The following is a 14695-nucleotide window of genomic DNA, read 5'->3' on the forward strand; positions in this document are numbered from 1 at the left end:
GGGACATGGAAAAGATTTCCTGAAGATAGGATGGATATATTACGCCGAGTCTTAAAAGATGTCCAGGAAAGTAGGAAAAGACTAAACAAAAAAAAAAACAAAACAAAAAAAGCATCTAGTGATGTATGACTAGAGCTCAGGAGAAATAAGGACTGGCTATATACATCTGGGAATAATTTGCACAGAGATGATAACTGAATCTATGGAAGCTGATGAGATCATCAAGTGGATTCTATAGAGGGAAATGAAAAGAGGGCCCAAGGTAGAGTAAAAGGGAATGCCATCTATGGTCAGGAGGAACAACATGGATCAGCCAAAATGAATGAGCAGTTAGATAGAAAGGTGAGGGAAAGCAGTATTATGAAAACCAAGTGAGGATTCTCCTTTTAATAAGGAGAAGGTAACCAACAGTTTTAAATGCTGCCTGGAAGCCAAGAAGAATAAAGATTGTTCAAACACCTGACAATGTCATATGACCTACTGATGCAACCTAAGGACCATTGGGTCTGTCATTGGTCCAGGACCTAAACGTGTATGTGTGTATGTGTGTGTGTGTGTGTGTGTGTGTGTGTGTGTGTGTGTGTATGTGTTGTCTTCTCCAATTAAGAGTGTGACTTCTAGAGAGCAGACGTTCTCAATTTTTCTAATGGCAGAACCAGCACTTAGCATAGTGTCTGGCATAAAGCAAAAACCTAATAAATGCTTATTTATTCATTCATAGAGGATCATGGAATGAAAAGTGGGATTTATAAGGTTTACATTGTATAATCCCTAGGTTCTAAATTACTAGACTAATTTCCTATGACCACTAGAAATTTTATGCCTAAATCAATAATCAGTTCTCTCCTGCTGCCTCTGGCTATCTTACATGGGGACATAAGCTTTTTGTCAGTTCATTTCCAGTTCATGAAAAAGATCTTCTATAGCAATGTTTTCCAAATGAATTTTTACCACAGAAAAGTTGTAATCAAGAAAGCCACTGATAGAACCCTAAAATGTTTCTCTGTGGGGTATGGCTGGGAGAGGGGAGTTACAAAGGGGTATCCTTCGGGTTTAAAGATCAAGGCAAATTCACAGCAAAATTCGAGAAAATTAACCTTATTTTCATTTTTTAAAAAGGCACATTAAGTATTTCTGAAATAGGTATTTCAAAGAGGAAAATCACTATGATAACAAATTTCTCACAGGAATACCTACACATACACTGCACAGGAAAAGAGCTTAGGAAAAATTGCTCTAGGGAGTAAGTACTAAAAAGTATGCTCTTAAGGCTAGAATATAGCAATTAGCCCTGGTCTAACTATCCACCCAGCACATCCCTGAATTACAATGTAAATTCTTTTAGGTAAACATTTGAATGCCAACTAGATACATCTTGTGTCAGGAAGATAAAAAATACCTTCCTTCAAAAAACTTAAATTTACAAAGACATAGGATCTGCTCTTAAAGGAAAAATAAAGGAAAAGTTCTATAGGCCCAATTTTTAAACACCAAATAATTTCAAAGAAGAGGTAGAGCCTAAACTTGATCTTGAATTCAAGAATTTTACTGAATGAAGATGTGTAAGTCACAGAGACAGAAGGATATAGATATAGATATAGAGTTCTATGCAAAAGCCCCTGCTATAAAGTAAGATAATACTGGATTAGACATTTTTGAAATAAATTCTAACTTTGATAGCATCATTCTTTATTACAATCAGACTTGTAGAACAGCTTAATTGATAATTTTGCTGAAATTTTTAAGAGAAAAAGGAAGGTAGTAATCTATCAGATGCAAAAGTTAACCCCATGGTCTGAGGAATGTTCTTTAAAAGAGTTAAATTCAGAAGTGAAATTGCCTTTCATCCAAATCTGTCCAGAACACGTTTAAAAGTAAGCGTTGGGAGACAGCTAGGTGGCGCAATGGCTAGAGCGTCAACCCTTTAGTCAGGAGGACCTGAGTTCAAATAAGATCAGACACTTTGCACTTCCTAGCTGTGTGACCACCCTCCCCCACTCCTCCCTCGGCAAGTCAGTTAACCCCAACTGCCTCAGCAAAAATAAATAAACACATGAATAAATAAAGTAAGGTTTGGTTTTTAAGATCATTATTTAAATAAGAAAGGTGTTTTAAAAATCTGTTGACTTTTTGAAATAATCCATTAATTAATGTCACTAATCAATCAGCCAAAAAGTTTTGAGTTTAGCAATGGGCTAAATAGCATAGAGGATACAGAAGTTGCCTAAGACATAGAAAGAGATGCGTAGTTAAATGCTAAACTGTGTGATAGTTATTGAAATTTAGTTATGTTGCAACAACAAAGGGTTTATTTATGGAAAAGATAGGTGTTAAGGGATGTGCAGGATTTGAGTTTCCCCAAGTATAAAAGGAATGAGTTAAGACTAGTGGATTTCTAATCTCCCTCTAATCCAACCCTATGAATGGGCCAGGTAGCCCACAAAAAGCAGAGCATTACAAGTAAAAAGAACAGTATTAATACAAAGCTATAAAAGTGGAAACGGGCACAGAAAGTTTGTGAGACAAAGAGCAGATTAATCCTAATTAGATAATTAGGACAATTGTACTGAGTAAAAAATATGGTGGTGGTCGCGGAAAGGATGGTATGAGAGATGACATGGTATCTAGAGTCTGAGAAAATGGGTTTGAATTCTAGACCTATGATTAAATCAGTTAATAAACATTTATTAATTATGTCAGATACTATGCTAAGTGCTAGAAGTACAAAGAAAAGCAAAACTCCCTGCTCTTGAGAAGCTCACAGCTTGATGAGGGAACGGTAACATGCCAACAGCAAAGTGCAAAACAAACTCTAAATAGGATAAACAGAAAATAATCCAGAGGAAAGGTTTCCTATAGAAGGTGGGATTTTTGCTGGACCTTTAAGACCTTTAAAGAAAGCCAGGACAAACTTGACAAGTGAGTGCAGAAGGAGTGCTCCCATGAAGGGACTATAAGGAAACCCATTCACATTACACTCAAGAACATTTTGGAAGCAGTGCTTCAGGGAATATAATTCTCAAAATAGTCTTCAAACTACTCAACACCTTACACAGTTCACTTAACTCAATGCTCAATTTCTCTATTTCTACATGGGGCAGTTGGCACATGGACAGAATGCTGGACTTGAGAGTCAAAAATTCTAATTTGTTTGCTAATCCTTTCTAGTTTGTGACCCTGGGCAAATCACTTCTGGCTCAGTTTCTTTACTGTAAAATGAAGGTGATCAAAGTAACTACCCATAAAATAAAATAGATAAGGCCCTTTGCAAACTTCCAGTGTTATATAAATGCAGTTATTAAGATGTTTTCTAGGATCTCTTTCAACTTTTAAATCTTGTGACATATCATAAAAGGTGGGGGGAGAAAAAGGGGTTGGATCAAGAAGAGCCTTGAAAATCAAGCAAGAGGGTTTAGATATAATGTATTTATTATTATACTGAAAGGTCCTTGAAGTCAGGTCAAGAACCAACTACATTGTCAATATTGGTCATTACTCAATGCCTGGCACACAGTAGGAACTTAACAAGTGTTCAAAGGAATGTAGTAGAACAGGAACAGCGCAGAATAACAGCCAAATAAATCTGTCTCAGCAAAATATAAGAGAAAAATTCTTTTGGGAACTGTTCTGACTTAAGACTAATCTGGCTATTGAATTGAATAAAAGTTTCTTATACTATTTGGAGTCAAGTTGTTGTTAGTATCACAGGTAAGCAAACATTTGCAGTCAATTAATTTTGGAAACCATAAGTAACATTATTTCCAAATTTATCAAGTCTTTATGTTATTTATGCAAATATGGGTTGTGCAATTTCAGATTTTGCAAAGTCTAAGATCATTCAACGTAGTGGGAAATTATTTAACAGAAAACAAATGCCCCCAAATGTGAGGAACTAAATATTCAAAATAAAATTCTAAAAAGAACGTTTTAAAAGAATACTCTAATCGTAAGATTATTTTCAAAAGCACTCCATACTCAAAAATTAATAGTATTTTACACAGAAATAAAAAGGAATAATGGAAAAGGAAACTTCATTCAAAATAACTACAAATTGCAGAAAATATCTAAGAGTAATCCATTAAGCAATCCCCAATATCTCTACAGCTACAATAACAGATGAGTTATAAAGTAATAGAGAATGACTTAAAAGAGAGCCCAGTACATGCTCATGGCTAGGCCATGCCAATGTAAAGGAAAGGCAACAATATGACTAAAATTTATGAACAAATTTAATGCTATACCAAACTACCAAGGGGACACTTTACAGAACCAAACAAAATAATCCAAAATTCATAGAAGATCAAAAAATGAAAGAATATTAAGGGAAATAATAGAAAATACAGAAATAAAGAGAAAAACATGTTCAGACCTCAAAATATTATAAATCAATTGGGGGGAAAAAAGATCACAAAAACTTTTTGGTACAGGTTAAAAAACAGAAGTGTATATCAATGAAACATACTAACAAACAAGCAGAAACAAGCGAACTCAATTCAATTACTCTGTGCTTGATAATTCTTAAACCATAAATTACCTAGGAAGGTAGTATCATATTTAGCAAGAATTCCTTGGGGAAACTGGAAGGTTGCCTGGCAAACAATTCGGCTTAAACCACTATCTTTATTTAAACAAGAAGTATTAGGGCCAGTCACCTATATAAATCCTTCTTCATAAACAAAGGCAAACAATCCCAAACAGTCTGCTAAAACAAGTATTTACTACCCCTTGGCTGTGATATCCCATCTCTCAACCAAAGGGGAGAGAAGTGACTTGCATCATTTCTGGAATCAAAATAAGTCCCAGCAATTTTACAGCTAATCTGAGTTCCGATGCCTCTCTTGTTCTTATCTATGTTCTTTAAAGGCTGAATGGGTAGCTGGTAGAGTGCAAGATTTGGAAGGAAGACCTGGGCTCAAATCCTGCTCCAAACAAATACAAGTTGTGTAGTTGTGTGACTCTGAGCAAATTAGACCAATATCTTACATGCAGACCACCGTAAACTAAAAACAGAAACGTGACCAGAATATTAAAGCTCATCTCATTTAAAAAAAAAAAAATCAGAAGAGAACCAGGTCATGGTATTCACAGCTATATTGTGTTCTTGACCAAAATGGAGAGAGGCAATCACCAAAGACAACTAGATAATTTTTAACATTAAATCAAAAAAGTTTTGCAGGTGCAAAATTAATATGATTACAAACTGAAATCTGCTAATTAATTATAAAAGTTTTGTATTTGTAACAGAAAGTAGTTTAAGGAGAATATCAGCTTTGGGTGTTGATGGTGGGATGTAATACCTTCTTCCTGATGTATCCCAGGAAGGAGTATTCCTTCATTGCTGGCTTACAAGACCAAGGGAAGTTAACTGGGGAAATAAATCTGTATGTCTCTCTGAAGGGTTTGATATCTAAAACATACAGACAACTAACAAATTCTTGGGCTAAAAGCCATTTAGTAACAATAAGAATGGCATGTGCTAACTACATTAAAAATAAAATTTCATCTGATCCTCACAACCTTCCTGGGAGGTAGGTGCTACCATTACTCCCATTTTGCAAATGAGAGAACCAAGGCAAACAGAAGTTAAGTGACTTGCTTAAAGTCTTACATCTAATCAGTATCTGAGGCTGGATTTGAACTTAGGTTTTCCTTACTCCAGACCTGGCACTTGGTCCGCTGACCACCCCATGCCTATACTTCACAATAGATTAAAATCAAAGGATATAAAGACTTGTCAAAAGAATAAAAACTTCGAAATTTTATCTCAAACCTAGTAAAAATTGGCAAGGATGATTTTTTTTTTTTTTTAAAGGGAAGTGATTCTTGGAAATGTCATAGGAATAATGCCATGTATATTAATACATGCTTGATGAAAGAGTGATATGATTTAAAAAATAATAGAATCATGCCACAGAAAGAGACTAAATAACTCATAATCTCTGACTCAAAAATTTTACAACTAGTTACAGCCTCCCTCTCATTTCACCATCCCAGGAAGCTCAATGACAAAAGCTAAGGATCCCTACACATAATGTTTAGTTTTATTTTTGAAAATGGCCAAGAATTGGTCAGGAAATATTCATTAACTGGGAAATAACTTAAGCAAATTGTGGCACATGAATGTAACAGAATATCACTATGCTTATATGAAGTAATTATGCTAAATATAGAAGCAGTATGAGGAGACTCAGATGTACTGATGCAAAGTACAGAAAGCAGAAACAGAAGAACACAAAGTAAATCCTATGTAAATGGAGAAAACAACCAAAACTGGTGCTAACCTTAGTTCCCAAAGTCACCCAGTGAGCAGTGAGCACCTGCATCTTCCCTCTCTTTTCCTTTTTTGCAGGGAGGGTAGAAGAACCACAGGAATATCATATGATCAGGTTAGTTTTCTTTAAGGTTTCTTCTCCACCCGTCTTCCTCTTGGGATGGCATATAACTATGAAAAGGTTCCCATTTCACTTACTACAATAAAAGAGCACTCATTTGACCAAAGTTCTCCCATTAATCGAAACTTCCATAAAGTAATAATTGACAGTTTCTAGTAATAAAACTGAAGTATATCTAAAGAAAAAGGAAAGAATGTATGTAAAGTTTAATGTTTGGTAAAATTATTACTACAAATTAAAGCTTAAGTTCAGTAATTTTAAATATTACAATGTTATTTTTTCCTAATTCACTGAAAACAGCTAATATACATACTTTATGTGATAATTATTAAACACAGTATTTTTGAAAAAGTACAAGTATCCTTACCTCAACTACGACAGACAAAATTTATCATGTATTTATGTGGTGACTAATTTCTCCTTCAAAATAAAGCCTAACAACTTCTGTTTGTAATTGCAAAGATGAAAGATCAATACCATATGTGTAAAATAATCAATGATTCTTATAAACATAGGTTATTATTTGCCATTAAATCTGCTTTCTACAGGCAATAATAGATGCTCCATGCTAATCATGACCATTACCTCCCTATTCCTAGACAACATGTAGCAATTTTAAGACAGCATTTCTTTTCTGCACTACTGATTCACTGAATTTGCAAAGTTTTTCAAGGGAATTTTTTTTTAGTCCAAATCTAAGATTCTAAGAACTATCTCTATTCCATCTTGTTGAGATTAGAACTCTAATCGGTCAAGCTTGTCTTGGGTCCTGTTACCCAATGTGCCTATGAATTAGCTTTCCTTCTATGCTGCACCCTAATCAGACTACATCTAGGTGATAGTGATCAGTTCTGAGTGCCCCAAAATTCAGGAAGGACAGTGATATAAGTTAAAGAGCATCCAGTAGAAGGCAATGAAGAATGGTAATGAGTCTCAAGCTCATGTAGTATAAGGACTGGTTGAAAAAACTGGGAAGGACTGGTTGAAGAAACTGGGAATATTTAAACATGATAAATTCAGCTTTGGGGGCGATATGATAGCTGTTTTAAACAGCTTTTCTGTAAAAAGTAAAGGACTTGTTTAGGTTAGCTTCAAGGGGTAAAACCAGCAGGAATAGGAAGTAAGGAATAGGCCAACTGAGGTCTGATGTAAGAGCTAATTATACAGGGCTAAATGTTATTTTATATATATAAATATTATATAAGCATATATTACATATATAAATACATATAATACAGACACGATAATGATAAATGTGTCTACAATGTGTCTGATATAAGGGCTAATAATTAAAACTATCCAAAAGTAGGATATTTCTGCATCTAGAATCTAGAGTCTCCCTTACTCCAGGGTTTCTGGCAAATATTGGATAACCAATCATTCAGTGGAAGAAGGCTTTCTTCTCCAGAAAGAGATCAGAAAAAATAGTCTTTGAGGTAACTTTGAACTCTGAGATTTTTATTCCCTTCCTAACATTGAAGAAACTAGCAATCACCATAATAAACACAGAACAGAATTTGCTTTTAAATATTATATTCTAAAACAAACAATAGAGTTCCAAATTTAATTATTTTTGAATTGGCTGAATTTTGACAAAGACTTTAGCAATCCTAAATAAATACAAATACGAGGGTCTTCAGAAAAGAAAGCATATAGATTACTTTTTTTTTTTTACTTAAGTTATTTTACTTAAGTTATTTCTATATGATCAACAAGGGCCAAAATTAGAAAGCCATGAGAGCTGTTGCACAAAATCAACTTCTAACCTATGAGGATTACTATACTGTCTGCAAGCTAAATTAATTCTGTTTTAAGCCACCTGTGATTTCTGACATATCAATATTTCACTCTAATTTGCAGTCTTCACCTAATGTTGTCCTTAGATCCATGTCATAAAATCACCTTCTGAGTGAGACTGAAGGTCATTCCAGAATATCAATAACTAACATCTCCTGGATGGGCCCATATCAAAAATGGATCTGCTTCACAACAAATTTGATTACATCAAAGTTCTAGTAAAACTCCAATATTTGTAGCATCTTCTATCAACAAAGTGAAAATATGTGCCTCTGAAATAAAATGAAAGAGGTGCTTAAAGGGAAAAATAAGGAGAAAACTTCATTTTCAATATAGACTAAAGACAAGAGTATTCACCTCCTATTCACTTCATGTACTAATGGGCAGAAAGAAAATAGAAAATTCTTGTGTCTGGGAATTTAAACTAAAAGATCAAAAGTAGTTTAATATTGCAAGGATGTTCAATCTTATTTAAACAGCACCTAAAATTTAGGGAAACAACCAATTAATAATAATATTAATAAAAATGCAGGCATTTATTTGAAATGAAATGCTCATACTTATATGCCTACAGCTAAACAAAATCTGTATTATGCTATTTAATTTGCTCATGTTAGAAATTGATTTTCATTAAACTATAAGAAAAATTAAAGGAATATATCTTTTGAGGTATATTAATTATGAGTAGCATCTGTGCTGAGAGATTTGTTCACAAAATAAATTAGTAAGTAAAAATATATTCATCCTATTTAAACAAAAATTCATTAAAAAAGCTTTAAAATCAGGCACATAAATTGTGTATATTTACATATGTGGATGTATATTAAAACCAAGAAACATCAGAATGGAAGATATCTATTTATTAAATTACCATATTTATGTTTGTCCCAGCAGATATATATAGATACATACATATTCCAATACAGTGTATCCTTCTGCCCATTCTGAAGAGAAGTTATCTTCCTTTACATCCTTTCAAATATGAATTATACCCACAATTTTAATAAATTAATACAAGTCTAAATCTCTCAAATATCAAAGCACACTATCATCTTATAATAACAAAAATAGGAACACATATTTTAGCACTCATACTTCTCTATCTGTACCATAAGTATTTACAAACTATTTCTTCTAACCCCCCCAGAAAATGCAATCTTACTCAGGTTGAAAATATTCAGGTTTTAGTTATGCTTTTAGTCTTTTCCCTATCCTTCCTCAGTGTTTTTGTTTTTTTTTAAAATGTATTTCAATATCTTAAACAGAAGAAATTTTAAACCACCAAGCTTATATATCTGTAAAAATGTAAAGACTACTAGAAAACTATAACAGAATAGTAAACCATGTTTAGGATGAGGTTTCTGAAATTATTCTTATCCAAAATATTATCATGTATGAATCAGTAAAATATTGTGCATGTACATATTTACATGTGAATTATATGCAAAAACGTATTTTGATGCCAGTATATATAGTTAAAATAGTTAAAATGTGCTACCAGCTTTATAAACAAAACTAATTCTATCCCTGTCGCTATCTTCGGCTTACATAAACTATCTTTCCATTCAACAAATGTCTATTCGGTGCTTCTTTCAAGAAGCCAGTGCTAACAAGGCTAAGATCCGGATTGCAAATTCCAGGTATGACAAGGGGCTTGGCCTCATAAAGCTTAAAATCTAATTGGGGGGGGGGGGGGAGGGGGAGGGAGGAGGTGAGAAGGTTGGCCCCCAGAGGCACAAAGATAGAAATTAATTGTGATTTTACATAAGTGCATTAAAAAGTATTGTAAAACAAAATGTTATGAAAGGTCTGACTAGGAAGGTCATACTCAATAATGCATATTATAATATAATGCTCCTTATAACACAAGAGGTGGACGAAACTAATCTTTTACCTAAGTTATCAAATGAGGGGAGCAAAATTTTACCCATGAGATAAAGACTGAGGTTGTATAGGTATTTATGGTTTTGAAAGCCAATGAATAGTTTAAAAATGTAAATATATTGATAGCAAAATATAAAAATACAGACATGACTTTTTTTTTTGTCAGCTCTAGAATGAACAGAATTATTTAAGAACTGTACATATATAACATGAGTAAACAAGTGCTTAATTACAATTCACGTATTCCCAAAAGCAGTGAGGAATAGGGAAAAAGAGTTGGGCTTGGATGACTTCTGACTGTGTGATCAAGGGCAAGTCATTTAATCTTTTGTAAGCCTCAATTTCCTTCCTCTGTATATGGGGAAGATAACATTTCTTGCCCTATTTATACCTTCACAAGTCTGTAGAGAGGAAAAGTGTTTCTGTACTCCATATACTGTGATGTATTATTTAAAAATATATATTGAAGTTGACAGTGCAAATTCTAACTTTGGACCTTCCTCTAATTCAGGATTTTTTGATGGGGACCTCCTCTCTACCTAACCATGAAATTCAATTGTAATAAAACTAGCAATTTCTAAAACTTAAGTTGGGGGGGAAAAAAAAAAACTATTTCAGTCTGTAACCCTAAATACATACATACATACATACACACACACACACACACACACACACACAATATGGAAAGCATAACTTAGGATGCAATTTTAAATAAATAAAACTATCCCAATTAAATGTGATTTCTCTTGTGAACAAAAGTTAAATTTTTTAAAATGAAAATTTCTGTAGAAATCTTGAAAAAATTGTCATTTTGTCTATATGCATACCAAACAACTAAAAAAAAAAAAAAAAAAAAACTGAGCCCCAGTAACAATGCTGATAAAGATTTCTAAAGTATTTCACCTTTATGATGCAGCTAATTTCTTTTTTGCTTCTCCTCAAAACTAGTACACCCTTTGCCCCCAAAGATAAAAATTATATATATGTAATAATCAAACAAACCGAACACGATGCAGCCTAGAACCTATTCTTACACTCTAGTTAACAACCTGGCTTCACTAGCATTTCACATAAACCTACAGGTCTGAGCCACAATTCCTCCCGCCCCCCATGGAAAAAACAGGGAATAAAAATAGGAACACATATTTTAGCACCTATGAAACAAAAGAATTACTTCTCTATAACCACTTATGTATATTTACAATGAAATTTCAGTAGTCAGAAAGTTTTTTATAAGTAAAAAAGCTCAATAGCATAAACTCAAACTGAAGCTCAACATCGGCAACCATGAAACCAATTGATTCTCAAAAGCTCCTACTCAGAAATTAACATTCTAGTTAAAAGGAAATTATATTGTCAAGAATAGCACTCTGAAGGCAGGGAATTTTCGGTTAAAGGTGGAGTTTTGTCCTTAACTCACCCATCTGTGACTCATTTTTGCAGAGCGAATGGTGAGAAATAACAGTGACTGTTCGAGGATCCTTGCAGTTAACACCCAAAACAAAATCACAGCAGAAATCCACCCAGAACGATGCCTATCTCTCGGTATCTTCCAAAGCAAGGTTAAAAATCCGCAAGTTCCCTGAAGTAATAACGTTCCAGAAAGCCCATTTCATCTCTTATCTACGAGCCCTCCAAGGCGCCGTCCCCGGAGCGCAGCGCCAACCGCGCCCTAGCTGTCCGCGACTGCCTGGCCCGGGTGTCCGGCTCGCTGGCCGCCCAGGCCGGTAGCACTGCTCCGGGGCCGCCGCGCACCTCTGGCCATCGCTGAGGCCCCGCATCCCCTCACGTGGCTGGGCCGCCCCCAGTTACAGCCCAGTGGGCAGATGACAGTTTCGCCCGGGCCAGGCCGCGGGCGGGCTCCGCTCTCCGGCAGCACAAAGGCAGGGATCCCGCAGGATGGCCCACAGGTGGGGAGCCTTCCCGGCACGGCCTCCGCTGCGCCGGCAGGGGCGACGCTCCTACCGCACAACGACTTTATCCTAATACCGAGTGACACAAACACAAGTCACACATGTCACGGAGAAGGAGAGGCGGAGGACGGGAGAGAAGGAGCAAGGAGAATGTGCAGCCGGGGGAGGGGGGGGCGGGCCGCAAGGAGGGGGGCCGCCGCGGGGTCGGCCAAGGAGCTCTGGCCGCGCCCGGGGTCTGGAGGCTCGCGGGCCCCGAGCAGGACACCCCTCCCCCGAGAATGCCCCACAGCCCCCGCGCCCAATCTCGTCTCCGAACTGGCCCGGGCGCGACAGTCGGCGCGGGCTCACTCTACAGGTTCTCAGCAGCAGTAGGGGGCCCCGGGGGCTGTTCCCCCGGAAGGATGGAGCCTTTCTCCGTACCCACCAAAGCCAAGGGCGCGCGTGACAAGAGGGAATAAGGGGGAGGTCGTCAAATAAAGAGGCCGGGAAGGAAGACTAGAGGAGACAACCGAAACTCTGCCCCCCCAACCCGGGGACTGGGGGTCCCGGAGCTCTCTCAAGGTCACGGTCGGGGGGCGCTCACCTGTCCCGCCCCTGGCCCCAAGGCGCGGGGAGCAGCTCCGAGAACCGCCCGCGGTCCGGCGTGGGCAGCTAGAGGGGAGGCGACGCCTACCCGGCCCCGGCCCCGGCCCCGGTCCCGGCTGCACGAGCTCACTGCCTGCCCGAGTAGAGCCCGAGAAGGGGGCAGCGCGGCCCGGCCCGACCCGGCCCGGCGCGCGCCCGCAACCCCGCGAGGCGGCCGGCCCGGGGCGCGCCGCCGCTGCCGCCGGGGCCGCCTCGGCGATCTTCGGGCTCGGGGCGGGGCCGCGGCCCCGGGGCTCCGAGGGACTCAGGAGGAGAACGGGGAAGCAAGACGGGGAAGCAAGACGGGGAAGCAGGGCATGCGACAGGAGCGCGGCCCGGCCACCCACCCGGCCCGAAGGGACGGACGCTCACCCAGCTGCCGGCCCGGCGCTCCCTCCCGGCTCTCGGCACAAGCACGCGCTCCACGCGGGCCACCGCCGCTCCGGCTCTGGCCGCCGCCGCCGCCGCTGCCGCCGCTGCCTCGGCTGGGCGCGGTCACGTGACGGGCCCCGCGGTCCGCGCGGGGCGGGGGGGCGGGGGTGGGGACAGGGGACGGGGGCGCCCGCGCTCCGCTCGCTAGCGCCGCTCGGACCGCCGAGGGTGGGGCGGGCGCGCTGCGGCGGAGGGCGGGAGGGGGCCTCCCGGCCGGCGCGCGGAGGCTAAAGGGTGGGCAGACCCACGGAGGGGCGGAGGCGGGGACCTAGCCCCGCCCTCTTTTCCTTCCCCCTCTGCTTCCTTGCTTGACGCTCCCCTCCCCTCCTCTCACCCCCCCCTTCCCTTTCGCGACGCCTCTGATTGGCTGGGCCTCTCTGACGTATGTGTTTCCATGACGTGTGGGGGAGGAGGAGGAGGAGGAGGAGGAGGAGGAGGAGGAGGAGGAGGAAAGGGAGGATGAAGAGAGGGAGGAGGAGATGGAGGAGGAGGAGGAGGAGGAGGAGGAGAAGAAGAAGAGGGAGGAGAGGGAAGAGAGGGAGAAGGACTGAAAGGGGCGGTGGGGGGGGAGGTGGCGCTGTATGGGAAATACGGGGTGGTGACATTGTTCGGGCCGCTGACTTGGCTCGGGGGCCGGACCGGTGCGGAGCGGGGGGGGGGGGGGGGGAAAAGGGGGGAAAAGGGGGAAGTGGGGAGGGAGGGGAGCAACCTGCGGAGAAAGGAGAGCAGCTAAACGGGGCACCTAGCACCTGGGGAGGGGCAGCGAGTAAAGGACGCTGCGCGAGCAGACGGTTTAACGGCTACTCCTTCCTCCCAATCCTGCCCCGGGGGCGTGACGCGCCTGGGGCTGGGGGCGGGTTTGTGTGTGGGTATGGGTTTGGGTGTGGGGGGTTCCCTCCAGGCTGGAGGGGGGAGCTCCCCAGCGTTGCTGGGGGAGGGGGAGTTCTACTTCACTTCACACCCCTCCCCCCCAGCGTGAGCTCGGGCTCCCGGCTTTGGGTCGGCAAGCGCTAGTCAAGCTGCACTGTAGTGCCCAAGGGGTTAAAGGAAAACCAGCGCAGTCCCCAGTCCAGATGCAAACGGGCTGAGCGGGATCTACCCCTGAAATCTCGGAGCTTCATTGTCCCTCTGCCCATGTGCCGACCTGTCTGGGTCGGGTGCACTTGTAGCATCTCTACGGTCTACAGAGTCCCTTTTTTGAGAAAAAAGGGGCCGGGGATGGGGTAGGTGTGGCACTGGGGAGGGAAGTGGAGAGACTGCATAGGGTACTGGTTTGGGAATGAACAGAACACCTGCTGTAAAAAACAAAAATGTGCATATATAACCAGAAATGCAGCGTTCTCTGCAGTTAAGAGAGTTTGGGGTTAACAAAAAATCACCAGTTGCATTTTTTTTTTTGGGGGGGGGGAGTTGCTCTAAAACACGGTTGATTTTTTTTTCCTTAATATTCTCAATCTGTCTGCCTTCCTGCCTGCCTGTCTATCTGTCTCTCCTCTCTCTCTGTCAGAAAATATCTATCCATATCTATATACATGCATATATACATATATCCATACACACATCCAGCCAGCCGACGTAATACGGTTTTCTATAAAACCTACACATATATAGATTTTCAAAAAACCTCCCCCCACCACCACCCTCTTCCCCAAA

At 40.4% G+C, this 14695-nt stretch overlaps 1 protein-coding gene across 3 annotated transcripts in view; it reads right to left on the minus strand.

Moving 5' to 3' along the window:
* The window catches only part of ATP2B1 (ATPase plasma membrane Ca2+ transporting 1), a 126869-nt gene extending 113777 nt beyond the window's left edge, over positions 1-13092 (minus strand). For 2 of the 3 annotated variants that reach the window (XM_051963638.1, XM_051963637.1), the window contains exon 1: positions 12983-13091. The gene's annotated coding sequence lies outside the window, so the exon portion shown is untranslated. Of the gene's footprint in view, positions 1-12982 lie in introns of all 3 variants that reach the window. The other variant, XM_051963639.1, reaches the window with a different exon arrangement.
* Positions 13093-14695: the final 1603 nt, after the last annotated feature.

The sequence above is a fragment of the Antechinus flavipes genome, chromosome 5 (assembly GCF_016432865.1).
Source record: "Antechinus flavipes isolate AdamAnt ecotype Samford, QLD, Australia chromosome 5, AdamAnt_v2, whole genome shotgun sequence".
Lineage (NCBI taxonomy): Eukaryota > Metazoa > Chordata > Mammalia > Dasyuromorphia > Dasyuridae > Antechinus > Antechinus flavipes.